This window comes from Equus asinus, chromosome 3, assembly GCF_041296235.1.
Source record: "Equus asinus isolate D_3611 breed Donkey chromosome 3, EquAss-T2T_v2, whole genome shotgun sequence".
Classification (NCBI taxonomy): Eukaryota; Metazoa; Chordata; class Mammalia; order Perissodactyla; family Equidae; genus Equus; species Equus asinus.
Genome location: NC_091792.1, coordinates 119,205,322 through 119,211,321, shown reverse-complemented (window position 1 = coordinate 119,211,321; position 6,000 = coordinate 119,205,322). Strand labels below are relative to the sequence as shown.

The window sequence follows — 6,000 nt, the reverse complement described above, 5'->3', positions numbered from 1 at the left end:
TCCTTGCAGAGATTGTGGGTGGCCATCATTTTGAAAGGGCCTCTGTGAAGGACTAGATTTAACCAAGGGCACAAGCAGATACGAGTGGTACAAGGAGCAGGCTGAATGGACAGCCTCTGTGTCTTTCTGTCACTGCTTCAAATCCTTTCAGCCTCTTATTCCAACCACCGCTGCAGCAACCTGTTCTGAACAGAGTTTGACGAGCTTTGGGCAAGCACGCCATGACAGCACCTCTCCTCTTACTTCCTGCCTCAGGACTTTTCTGGTGTGGGAGTCAGCTTGGCATTCACAATAGTGCAATTTGGAAGTGTGGAGTAATTAATGTCCAGGGGCATTAACATTTGATCAAAGATGGGCAGGAGCTGACAGAGGACAGAGCTTTCAGTGGACAGTTTTGAGACTCATCTCTTGAAGTTTGGTCCTAAGGAATCAAGAACACATTAAAATGTGGTGATGACCAACTCAATAACACATCCTTAAATTGCCTCTCCCTCTTCCTTGTGTTACTTCCCCTGCCCCTTCTCTCACTCTCGCTCCCTGGTATAAAAGCCCTAAATAAACTACTGCACATAAGTCTTTGTTTCAGCCTCTACTTTTGGGGGAATCCACGAGGGGAGAGGAGAATTTAATTTTTGGACATATAAGTTTGAGATGCCTAACAGACATCCAAGTGGAAATATTGAGGAGGCAGTGGATACATAAATCTTGGGTTCTGGGAAGAAGTCCAGGCTTCTGAAATGCAATTCACTTCTCAACTTTGAAGAGGACTGTAAATACATAGGTTAAAAAAAAAAAAAGAATAAGACAGATAATAGGACAAAATAGCACATGCAATTGTCATATAGCATCCACAGTAAGCCTTCTGAGACCAAGCAGGAAGGACCTAAGGAGTCTTTGTAAAGATAGGACTAGATTCAGATCTTGCTATTAAAGAGGAAGTCATTCAATGAAATTAGAAAGCATTCCAAGTGGCATTGACGAGAACATATTGATCTCAGTAGCAAACAGGTCCCTACTATTTCTGCTGATTTTTCCACCAAACTGTATCTTCAGATAACCACTGAAAGATACTTTGCAGAGCTCATTTGTCCCTTTCTCAGTGAATCCATCCCTGAAAAAGTAAGTTACTTCCTCTTTTGCATTCCCATGGTGGTCTCCTTTTTTCTGCCTTTGCTGCTGGGTTTACCTTAGTAGATTGTAATTTATCCATCTATTTAATTCTGTCTCCCCAATGACAGTGTGTCCCCTTCTGAGTGGGATCCTTGTCTTTGTAGCTCCAGCACCTACACGGTGCCTGGCATAGAGGTGGCACTGTTTATCAAATAAATGAACGCTTGCCTGAAGGGATCTCTGCAGAACACTTATGAAGGACTCCGTTGAGCAGGAGCAAAGAAATGGCTCCTTTGAATTCCCAGCACACTTATCTGACCTGTACCTCTCACTGGTCACTTATTTTGTCTTATTTTATATGTATTTGTATGTTTATCTTGTTTAGCCCTACCATGCTGTGAACATCCGCAGGGCAGGATTCATGTCTGAATCACCTCTGAACCTCGATCAAAGTGCCTGGCATAAAACAGGTGCCAAGAAGATAGAATAAATGAATCACTTGCCTTGCAACCAGCAACACTGGCATCATCTGTGCTCCTCAAACTTAAATGTGCATAGCCACCATCTTGTTAAGATGCAGATTCCCATTCAGTAGATTCGAGGTAAGAAGGAGAGGCTGCCTTTTCTAAGGAAGCGCCAGATGATGCCCAAGCAGCTGGTCCGCCGAACCACACTTTCGAATATCAAGGTTACTACATCAGTAGTTCTCGACCGTGGCTGCATATTAGAATCTTCTCGGAAGATATTAAAAGTACTGATGTCTGGGTCCCACGCCCCCTCCACCCCAGAGATTCTGATTTAACTCATTTAAACTCTCTATGCTAGAAGTAGCAAGGATCTAGAGTTAACAGAGCTTTACATATGCAAAAGAGAAAACACTTTATCGGATCTCTTCTTATATGACTTGCTAAAAATATCTGAATAAATAACTATTCTAGAGAAAGCAATATGCAGCACCAAATCCCAGGCAGTCTCCGAGTGACAGAGGCCCCGCCCCTGCCTGCCCTTGCCACGCCCCTCCGGCGAGAGCTGGCCCCCGCTTTGCCACGCCCACCGCCGCCTCTCCTTCCTTCTCTACAGGGTCGACTTCCGGCGCGGAGGTTTGTCACGTGTCCGGATATGGGAAGTGGTGGCGGAACGGCCGCTTCCCGTTCACGGCTCAATTGAGGGGAGCGTCTCAGTAGTGGTGGTAGCGCTCGCCGCATCGCATCTCCATCTCGGAGGACCCGCCTCGGCACAGCCGGGCTCGGTCCGGCCTTGCGGTAAGCCTTGGGCCGCGGCTGCCCGGTGGTCCCGGCGGCGGCGGGCAGACGAGCGGACAGGCGGGCGCCAAGGTCTAAGGCGGCTCCTCAGTCCCACTGCTGGCTCAGCGCCCAGCACTGGGCACCGCTCCCTCCGCCATCAGGCCGCCTTTCTCTTCCCTGCCCTTCTGGGTAAGGCGCAGAGTCGGGTCGGAGTATCCCCCAGCCCCTTGGTGTCTTGGGCACCGGGAGGGCAGTCCTCACGCATCCCTTTCCGGTTCCGCCCATAGGAACCAGATTTCATTTGCAAAAAAAAAAGAAAAACGACGCTGATCATTTGCTCTTTGGCGTGGACCAGGAGAGGAGGGCGTGACGATGCCTTCCCCTTCTTTGTCCAAATCCACATTTTCTTCTAAATTTCTCAGGTGCATTTCCCTGTCTCTGCACAGTTTTCTGGATGGCAGTTCTCCACGCGCTAAGATGTCTCAATAGCATACAGGGCCCAATCCACACGGGCACTGACACTGACAGGTTATGATCTAAATGAATTTAAAGAAACAAGAACCAACACAGTATTGTGGCTGACTGCCTTTGGAACATGGTCAGACGTGGTTCTTAACCCTGGAAGATAGTTTTAGAGGACCTCTAGTGATATATTCACTGACTTACAAAAAAAGTAAAGACTGGCGAGTTAATCTCTCCATCCTTGGAATGTAAATGCCCTTGGCGGCGTAGCTCTTCCTGTTTTCATGAACATGTCTGTCATGTTCACCCTTGTAACCTAGAAAGTGACTAGTACTTAGTGGGCATCAATATTTGCTGAATCAGTGAGGATCACATAGTGCTTTTCATTATGCCTAACTCCTTTGTGAGGTATGCCCAGTCCTGTCTTGTTTTGCTACTTACCATACAGTCAGTGGTTGCTTTTGATCAAAGAGGGACTGTGTGGTAGATACTGGCTACTATTAGTCATTCATTTGACCAGTTTTTACTAGTCAGTTCAGGTTACCTCAAGAGGTATTTGTTGAGTACCTACTAAAAAAGCACACAACGCCGCGCTACAGTACCTGTCTCCCCCACCTGTCTTTCAGGAAAGTTCTTGAGATCCAGGAGCTTATGATCTCATGAACCAATTAGTGCTTGTTTAGTAAATACAATCAATGCTATAGCAATTGAGAGGAGAGATCAGTTTGGATGGAGATCTTTATTGAATCAACTTCATATAAACCATGAAGTGTAATTAGAGTTTAGATAGTTGCTATTCCCTCCCTGGAAAAGCACCTAAGCAAAGATTTAAAGAGCGAATGAACAGAGGGTGTGGACTGGAAAGTTTGTATTTGGGAACATTAGGTAAGTGTTGAGCAAGGGCATGTTGTGATGAAAGCTATATTTTCATGTTGTTTGTTTGTCAAGGGTTTGGGGGTTGTGGAAGCTTGCAAGGAGCTAACCAGATGCAGTAGTGTTAAATAGGTATAGTTGATGTAAGCCTGGGTCAGTGTGTTGATGGTGAGGTGAGAAAGGAAGGATAAATTATGTGTAGATGAGGGGATATCAAGAGAATGTGGTAGCAGAGTTCATGTTGACAATGGAGGAGGAGAATCAAATATGACAGATTTTGAACTTGGACCGTTGCTTACGGATGTGAGAGTTGGGAAGGGGGAGCCTTAGGGAAGCTATAGTTGTCATGTTATTTGGTGTTATCACTTTGGTTAATTTATTAAATACCTGCTATGTCTTTACCAAGTTCTAAGAATACAAAGATGAGTAAGACATAGTCTTGTCTACAGGAGCTACTTTTAATAAGGGAGAGAATACAACTGGCTAGAAAACATGGTTTATAAGCGCTGTGTTAGCAGCGAAGAGGGGAAATGTTAGAGAAGTAGAACAGTAATTATTCTTTTTGTTGGGTGACTGCTTCACAGAAGAGGGACGTTTTAGCAGGATCTTGAGGGATGCGTTGGAATTTCCTGGGGAGAAAAGAATTCTGAGAAGAGGAAATTGCATGCCCAGAGATAGAAAAGTAAACCGGCCAGTATCCTGTGTGGCTTGGGCATAGGATGGAGTAGAGCTTTTAACACAGTGTATAGGCCTGAGAACATAGTAAGGGATTAGTAACATGGACATTTGGTAATAGGCAGAATGGAGGTTAAGATGGCTGAAGATGTAGAGAGATGGAGAAGAAAGCTATTGGGAAACATTCTACCTCATGGCTTCTGTAGTCTCTGCAGGGTAGATGGTGAAGTCATTTGCAGAGCAGAAGGAAGCTGACACTAGAGTTGGGGGTTGAAGGAGGGAAATAAGGATTTGCAACAACACCGATGGGAAGTAGGAAGAGAAATTATCAAAGGAAGTGTTAAAGAATTGCTGAGCAACACTGAAAGTCTAGCGCTGACTGGATTTAGATTCTTGTAATGAATGCAATGAACATGGATATGTGACCTTCTTAAGTGGCATATGGTAGCCCAAGAAAAGTGGAGAAAAAATACAGGTATGGAGATTGATGAACAGGGTGAACTGGGCTACAAAGATAATTGAAGGAGATAGTGTGGGTGTAGGGAAGTGAACGCTGCCTGTAGGCTAGGTTGGAAAAGAAATTAAGCTTGGCAAGATCAGATAGACTAAGAAAACAGTAGGGGACAGAAGTAGGGGATGGTCAGAAGATTAGAGGCTGAGATGAAATAAAAGAGGGATGGAAGTGGGAAGATGTGATTTATATATGTATATATACACACACACAGAAGATGTGAATATATATAATATATAGTATATATACATACATATATATTCAGAAATAAAATTGAAAAGAGATTTTTTTAAATGTTTAACTTAAGTTGATATTTGAAAAAAGGTGTTGAATTAGATGAGAAAAAGGAGATAAGTGGAAACCTATTTTCTAATAACAGCTTTATTGGGATATAATTAATATACCGTAAAATTCACCAAGTGTATAATTCGGTGGTTTTTAGTATATCCACAAGGTTATACAACCATCACTACTATCTAATTCAAGGACATTTTCATCACCCCAGAAAGACACACCATATGCATTAGTAGGTGCTACCCATTTCTCCTTGCCCCCAGCCCCTGGCAACCACAAATCATCATCTCTGGATTTGTCTACTCTGGGCATTTCATATAAATGGAATCATAAAATATGTGGTTCTTTGTAACTAGCTTCTTTCACTTCTTTCACTTTCTTCACTTGAAAAGTATTTTCAAGATCCATTGGTTTTGTAGCATGTATAAGTACTTTGTCTCCTTTTTATGGCCAAATAATATTCCATTGTATAGATATACTTTATTTTGTTGTGTCATTTCATTAGTTGATGAACATTGGAGCTGTTTGCTGTGTGAACATTCATGTACAAGTTTTTGCGTGGATATGTGTTTTCCGTTCTCTTGAGTATATATATACCTAGGAGTGGAATGGCTGGGTCATATGCTGCCTCCATATTTAACTTTTTGATGAACTGCCAAACTGTTTCCAAAGTGGCTGCACCATTTTACAGTCACCAATGCTTGTCTTTTTAATTTTAGCCATCCTAGTGGGTATAAAGTGGTAGATATCTCATTGTGATTTTGATTTGTATTTCCCTAATGGTTAGTGATGTTGAGTGTCTTTTCATGTGCTTATTGGCCATTTGTATAT

General features: G+C 43.2%; 1 protein-coding gene across 18 annotated transcripts in view; it reads left to right on the top strand.

Moving 5' to 3' along the window:
• The first annotated feature begins 2,165 nt into the window (after nucleotides 1-2,165).
• EXOC1 (exocyst complex component 1) overlaps nucleotides 2,166-6,000 on the top strand; it is a 54,298-nt gene continuing 50,463 nt past the window's right edge. For 4 of the 18 annotated variants that reach the window (XM_044766025.2, XM_070505824.1, XM_070505819.1 and 1 more), the window contains exon 1: nucleotides 2,212-2,372. The gene's annotated coding sequence lies outside the window, so the exon portion shown is untranslated. Of the gene's footprint in view, nucleotides 2,544-6,000 lie in introns of all 18 variants that reach the window. The other 14 variants (XM_070505822.1, XM_070505816.1, XM_070505820.1 and 11 more) reach the window with 9 other exon arrangements.